The sequence below is a fragment of the Mizuhopecten yessoensis genome, unplaced genomic scaffold (assembly GCF_002113885.1).
Source record: "Mizuhopecten yessoensis strain PY_sf001 unplaced genomic scaffold, ASM211388v2 scaffold11129, whole genome shotgun sequence".
Classification (NCBI taxonomy): Eukaryota; Metazoa; Mollusca; class Bivalvia; order Pectinida; family Pectinidae; genus Mizuhopecten; species Mizuhopecten yessoensis.
This window is the reverse complement of record NW_018408894.1, coordinates 695,100-703,507: the sequence shown is the minus strand read 5'-3', so window position 1 is coordinate 703,507 and position 8,408 is coordinate 695,100.

The window sequence follows — 8,408 nt, the reverse complement described above, 5'->3', positions numbered from 1 at the left end:
ACTGTCGTATGCTGATTTAATGAGGCTAAGTGTCGCCTCTCATAACGCCGCGCTGTCGGTAAGTTGTTGTATCATGTTGATTAAAATATGAATATCCAGCGCTAATGATTAAAAAAAGATTTTTTTTTATCTTTTAATTGTTAAAAACTCTCCTGTGTTTTCATCAAAGTTCAGGAATTCTTTATACATCGCACGATGTCATGTAATTAGCAATCATCAAGCTGACCTCATCAGACCTAACCTCTTGGGGGCTATAGGAAACTGCTATTATATCTAGGTCGATTTTCGTCAGTTCACATTAACTTCTTAAATCGATATATAAAAACGTTCCAATATAACTGATCAAGTATTAATGAAACATGTAAAATGTATGTCCACTACATTCTGTATATCTGTATATATTCTATGAATCTAGTTCTACGTCTGTTTTCGTATTTCAATTTTTATCGTCAGCTATAGAGGACGATTACTGCATGAATAATGGGTGAATATACATGTACTTGACCGTTTTGACTTCCGGCTCATTTTCAACACTTAATTCCTGCTGTGAAGTAGTACCGTGATGAAGAGTTTGATGATGTTCGCTTTAATCGTCAAATGAAATACCGAGGGTGCGCAGCTACATGCCTAGATCGTTGATTGTATAAGCGGATAACTGTTACTGTCTTGCTTGAAATCATCACCTCGCTGTTCCGATGTAAAGTATTTAGGAAATATTAGATAAATGCGTTAGAGAATAAAAGTAAACATGGGAACATTTTGTTGTTTGTTAAGAATACTGTACCGGAAGTGGAGTTAAATTGAATATTACGATGGGTTCTCCCTAAACAAAAGATAAAAATGTCTCCCTGAGCGAAACTGCGTAATACATAACTTGCTACACTTGTTTATCGGGTCCTATGCACCTGTTGTAATGGGTGATGGGGCCAAACAAAGACGACTTACATGTCACTGATAATGTCATAACCCGGACACGGAAACACGATACACCAGCCGCTCCCATTACTCTGACTACGGGGTATCTGGGGGTACCTAGGGAGACACTGCCTAAGGGAACGAGTCTGGAACACAGAAAAGATAAACAACACAAGAATCGTGTTGCAACACACACAAGATCATTTTTGTCTCTTCTGCTTCCAAAAGAAATGAACAAAGACGAAAAATTGTTATTCTGCAAGAGGTCCTATAGTAGCTTATGACAACCATGAAATGGACTACATCTGGCCAAGTCATTGCTTATATCCCCGGTCCTTCAGGGGAATTTAACATTTCCGGTAAGTATCTTCCCCGATACTGTTCTCTGGAATCACAGTGTCTCCAGTGAGGAGGAGCGTGCCTGGCCTCGTCGACATGAGATTATGGTGACAGTGTTATTTTCCCCAGAGACCAATACCTACACGATCACATGGTCATCAGATCCATACCGTTAAGATACAAATTCTTTGATCACATAATTATTCGGAATTCTCTGGCGTATTCATTTCATTTCGGAACTCCTCGGATCCATGATCAAAGTCCTGTGTTTTCCACTAGGCACGAGCATAATAACGTAGGAACAATGTATGAGGGACCTTAGCCATGAGGAGGGCGAGTCGGGCCAGGATTATCAAAACCTGATTTGCTTAACACGTCGTTATAACGCAGTTTTTCAAAATGTGTTTATTGAGAAATTTTTGAAAATATTATTTTTATTTTTGTGTTTATTATTTTCAAATAATCATTTAAAATCCCTATATATAACATGAGCTTTGAATTTCTATCATTTTGGAAAAAAAGACGATTATAATGTTGAATTAAATTTCCATTAAGCTAACCAGGCTTTGTAAATCTGGGCCCATGTGCTGTCCTCAATTTGTTATCTTCGTCACAATCAAAACGTCTATCCCAATAGAGACATCTATCTGTTACCTAGTATATATGGTAAATTTCGCTTTGAACTCGATCATTTATCATATACGTGTAGTAATAATAGACATGTTAAAGACTAGCTGCCTATAATTGCTCTCCCAAACATAACAACCTCCGGTCATGTCGGTACGGTTCTCATGTGCCAACTTTATTTGATGTGTCTATTTTGTAATGCATAACTTCCGGTTGCTGTCTTCGGTTAACTTCCGGTGAGTGGAAATCTAAAGACACGAAATTCGTTGCCATATATAAACTGATTTATTTGATGTTATATAGGTACAACGGAAAGGACGCTGTTTAAATGTCGTATAGACGGTTCTATCCCCGATGTCGCCGTACGCATGGAATATTCAGAGAAAGTGTTTTTCTCTTGCCCACACTCCATCAACCCAGATCTGGGATGGGTATTGGGGTATCTGTGCTGTAGCATTCAATTGAGGTGGCACTATAAATGATACCGTTGGAAGCATGGCCCCACTACAAACAGAACACAATACATCTCCAGCACACAGCTTATGTTAGCTAGCTATGGCGCTATATCAAATGTTGTATATTTATTTATTTATTTATACATTCCGATAGAATCAGATTAATCGTGCCTCTCTTACATCTACTTTTCACTGCGGTACACGTCGTCATAATGGTCTGTGTTCCCTCATCACACCTCAATCCAAATATGTTATTTCTTGTTCTAATCCCTGCCAATACTCAGAAAAGTTGTTACAGTTTAGTGTTTGGAATGGGAGCAATCTTGTAATCAAACCTGAAGCGACATACATTGAGGTAAAGATACAAAGAATGATAAAGATAATAATAACCAATCTTTGTTTGTACGTCAGTTTTCTCTCACACTCGAGGATTATAGGTTTTCAACGGATATCCTTTTCTATGTACGTATTCTAAAGTCTATCGATAGTTAACATTGATTTTAATATATATGTGTGTTTAATAAATCCTTTGATGTTTCCCAATCTGATTAGGTATGTTTCATTACGCTCTCCTCACAGAATGATCAAGTTAAACACAAATTTACAGGCTGTTGCTGTCTGTGCAACATTACACAGGCAAATAACCGTCTGTTCAATTTATCTCTCTCCGAGAATTGTTTTCACTTGTGAGCAACTCAATAATCTCGTCTCCCAGCTCCCAACACCATTCATAATCATCGGTGATTTTAATGGTCAAAATAGCCTGTGGGGCTCTCCCAACACAGACGAGAGAGGAAGACGTATTGAGCAATTTATTGATAAAAACAACTTGTGCCTTTTTAACAACAATACCCCTACTTATTTACACCCTGCTACAGGCTCTCGTACCCACATTGATCTATCATTATGCCATCCATCCATTTTGCTTGACTATGACTGGAGGGTAAATGATGATCTTTGTGGGAGTGACCACTTCCCAATTTTTCTTCAGAATATTGGGACTCCTCTTGATGATCCTCTACCTCGATGGAATATGCACAAAGCAGATTGGGCCCAATTCCAACACATGTGCATTGAAAAACTAACCATAGACAATTTTACTAACCTCGACGACCCTATCAAAACTTTTACTGAAACACTCACTTCAATTGCCCAAAAGACAATTCCAAAATCCGCTCCAAAACCTACGAAGTTCCTTTTATCTGAAGAATCTTTTAAAACACGCAGTAATCGGGCAGCTGCTCTAAGACGCTACTTCAATTGCCCAACTGCTTCAAACTACAGTGAATTTAAAATTTGGCGGGCAAAGGCTCGGCGATCAATTAAAATTGACAAAAGAAACAGCTGGAGAGAATATGTATCCAAGATATCATCAAACACGTCCTCAAAAAAAGTATGGGATATGATTCGGAAAATAAGTGGGAAAAAGAAAAAGGCAACATCCTCCCACCTCATTAATAAAAACAAAATTTTCTCGTCTATAACTGAAATTGCTGATGCATTTGCAAAAAACATAGCTAAAAACTCATCCCCTTTAAACCACTCCCAAAAATTCCAGTCTTTGAAAAAAAAGAGAGAAAAGAAACGGCTCAATTTCAAATCATCAAACAAAGAAAGTTATAATGAACAATTTACCCTACCAGAACTTGTTGATTCGCTTAGAAAATCACAGGACACTGCTTCAGGTCCTGATGATATTCCATATCAATTTCTAAAGCACTTACCGGACTCTTCACTAACATGCCTTCTTTACATATTCAACCAAGTTTACGCTTCCGGAAAGATTCCCGATTCGTGGAAGAACTCCACAATTATACCTATCCCAAAACCGGGAAAGGATGCTACTGACCCAAACAACTATCGTCCTATCTCTCTGACTAGTTGTGTATGTAAAACTTTGGAACGAATGATAAACACTAGACTGGTTTGGTTTCTTGAGGCCAACGATATAATATCCCCTCTTCAAAGTGGCTTTAGAAATAGAAGAGGGACAAATGACCATCTCATCAGATTAGAGACGTTCATTCGAGAGGCTTTCGCCAAGAAAGAACACCTTGTCGCTGTGTTCTTCGATCTTGAGAAGGCCTATGATACTACATGGCAGTATGGCATCATGAAAGATCTTCACGACCTTGGCGTACGTGGAAACCTTCCCAATTTTATATCTAATTACCTATCAGATAGACACTTCAAAGTCCGTGTTGGTTCAACTTTTTCTGAAACGTCTAAACAGGAAATGGGAGTCCCACAGGGTGGAATCCTATCAGTCACACTGTTTGGACTTAAAATAAATGATATAGTCAAATGTCTTGGTCAATCAACAGAAGGGTCGTTATTTGTGGATGACTTCTTGATCTGTTACAGATCTAAGAACATGCACACGATAGAACGACAACTTCAACAGAGTTTAAACAAACTACAAAATTGGGCAGACGAAAACGGCTTCAAATTCTCTAAATCCAAAACTGTGTGCATGCATTTCTGTCAAAAACGAAAAGCACACAATGACCCAAATCTAACACTCGATGGCACTAGAATTCCTGTTGTTGAACAGACTAAATTTCTCGGCCTCATTTTTGATTCGAAACTCTCTTTCATACCACATATAAAGTATCTGAAGGATAAGTGTTCCAAGGCGTTAAACATTATACGAGTCCTTTCTCATACTGATTGGGGAGCGGATCGTGAAATGCTTTTGCGCCTATACAGATCACTTATTCGAACAAAACTGGATTATGGTTCTATGGTATACGGGTCAGCGCGCAGTTCGTACCTTCAGATGCTAGATCCAATCCATAACCAAGGGCTACGTCTTGCCCTGGGAGCTTTTCGAACAACACCTGTAAAAAGCCTGTACGTGGAAGCAAATGAACCATCCCTTTATGACAGAAGAATAAAACTTTCATTACAATTTGCAACTCAATTAAAATCAAACCCTAAAAATCCTGCTTTCAACCAAGTATTCAACCCCAAATACCAAAACATATTTACGCAAAACCAAAAACTTCTGCCAACATTTGGTATCCGAATTTTGAATTTCCTGCAAGAACTCAACATAAAATTGACGGACATAGCTGAATTTAACATATCTGATGTTCCTCCGTGGACCATTCAAACCCCCGATTTTAACTTTACATTACATGAGCGAGGGAAATCAAGTGTTATGCCCGAAGAACACAAATCCTCCTTTCGGGAATGCATTTCGAATTACCCTTCTCATACACAACTTTACACCGATGGCTCCAAAGAAGGTGAGAAAGTGGCAGCAGCCTGCTGTACTGCCAATACTTGCACTTCAGTCCGACTACCAGACGGCGCCTCCATCTTTTCTGCTGAAGCATGCGCCATTGGTTTGGCCCTCGACCATATCGATGAACACCGCATTAAAAAGGCAATTATTTGTTCAGACTCTCTATCTGTCCTACAGAGTTTACAGTTACGAGATCCTAAAAACACAATCGTACAAAACCTTGCTCATCGAATATCTCGTATATTAAAAAAGTCTAAAATAACTTTACTATGGATTCCGAGCCATGTCGGAATAAAAGGCAACGAATTTGCTGACAGGGAAGCAAAAAATGCATTGAATCTCGAACAAACAAATATCAAACTACCATACACAGATTTTAAACCTACTATTCGTACAGCCATTCAAAATGAATGGCAGAAACGCTGGTCTCTGGAGACCAACAACAAACTTTTTAAGATACAACCGAAACTTAAAACATCTATTCCCAGTCGGAAAGATCGTAGAGAGGAAGTTGTCCTCGCTCGGCTCCGCACTGGGCACACATATCCTACTCATTCGTACCTTTTAAAACGAGAAGATATACCTTCATGCCACGCATGTGACACTCCATTTACAGTGGAGCATTTTTTAATAGAATGTTCCGATTTTAAACACATTCGTGATAACTACTTCCGAGTCCCGGATATGAAAACACTTTTCAGTTCCGTGGATTCGAAGGCATTATTTAACTATTTGAAAGACATCGGTCTATTTTATAGACTCTGATGTCTTTTAACCCACCTTATCATTTTTGACGTTATATATATATCGCATATTCCATATCATCTATTCGTTATCTCTTTTATTATTTTAACTCCCTTTTATTATTTTTATTATCTACACATACAATGCGAATACTTTTAAAATGAACCATTTTATCTGATTTTATCTTCGCTATTCACATGTTTGTTAAAAAAAGTAAAATAACCTAAATGACCACAGCCGTTGATGGGCCGTTAAACATAAACAAACAAACAAAGTAGTCATGTAAGTTTCAATGTCGGTCTTTACAAATTCTCCCAAAGTCTCGCAACGTCACAGCACGCGCTGAGTCTAAGTGACGTCACGCCCCAAAGTCAGAAAACACAAGAAATCTAGATAAAATCTTCATCATCTGAGTCAACAATTGGCAGTATTCGTCGGTATTTCGTTGGAGGTGATGAATGTAATGTTGAACGCGACTGTGACGATATTTGGAAGTTTATGTTGAATGTTCCACCTGTGATAGTTGCTCCGGAAAACATACCAGTGGCTAGATTTTTAACATCTTTCTCGCCAATTGGCCTTGACTGGGACACAGGCATGGCAGGTGCGACATTTTCATTTTGAATTTGAAACTGTTCACTCTGTCGAGGTCGAGACACAGTCGCACGTGGTGCAAGACTAGACGTTGTCGTTGGTGTCGTTTGGACATTTTGTAATAGTTCACACATTTCCCGTTGTTGGGCCATAGATGCTACCGCGTAATTGTTAACACTGTTGACATTTTTGTGGCCAGACAGTTGCATTATTGTTGTTGGAGCAACGCCAGAATGTAGAAGAGTCGTGCACAGGGTTTTTCGCAAGGACTGATTTGGTTTTTTCCCAACAAGACCAGCGTTGCTGGCCATCGACTTCAACAATACAGCAAGTTTATTCCGTCCGACCGGTTGGTTTTTAAACCACTTTTTTCCTTTTGAATTTTGATTGACGGCGAGGTAAAATGGATATTCATCACCGTTCATCTCTTGTGGCCTGTGTTTTGAATACAACATGTATGCCTTAATCGGACACCTGGATGGATTTTCTGGATTTTCGAATAGCTTGGGATTAAATGATCTGTGGTGAGTAGAATTACACCCTAGTGTCTTGGTCGACCTTTCCTTAAATTCAATGTAGATTTTTCCGTTTTCATCTGTTTTTTGTTCCAAATCGCCCCACTTTAACTGCTTGTTTTCGTCGCACTCCCTGAATCCCAAAAGTTTTGTGTTGTTATACCACACGGTGTTCAGTAAGGCAGTAGGATTATCCATCCCTAATTGGCCAGATTGCCACAAACTCTCCTCCTCGTTGGCACTGACAGGCTCTGCTCTATTAGGACGATTACCCAGACCCTTTTGTTTTAATTCCTTTCTCCGTGAATTGAGCACTTGACGGCTGGTTGTGAAAAGATCGGATGTGGTAATGTTGTATGGATAGTTTATTTCCTTCAAATGCCTATCAATTCCCCGATGGAAACTAGTCAACGTGTCAGGCTCATATTGAGATCCGTCATTTTTCTGGGCAGACAGAAGGAACCCACCGATGTAGGTGTCCATTTCAAAGGGCAGAATTTCGTGTAATGGCCGGGTATCAGAGCGGGGGGGTTGTTCAATCCATTCCGTGAATTTCCTGATACACCCCTCGGTTTTTCGCACGGTGTTTATGTTTCTTTTACTTAAAATATAGTTCCTTAAATCGGATATCCCTGACGTGTAAGACGGAAGGTCTACCGATGGCATTTCAAGTTGTGCAGGGTCAGGGATTTGAAGGGGTGGCAAAGATTGACTGGCGCTGGGCTGGGGGGTCACAACGGGAATGGGATGATTTGATACCGAAGCGGGAAAACTCACGACCTCGGTTGTACTTTCTGTGTCAAAGCTTTTATCACTGTCCATTTCCATATCATCCATCAGCAAATCGTGTAGAATCTCGAAATTTACAGGCGAAAATGCCATACTGTTTTCAAGCAGCCGTCAGTGGTGTCGGTAAATAGCAGACGACAGACGGAGGCAAATATTGTTTCTTTGGTTATAAAGGCATAA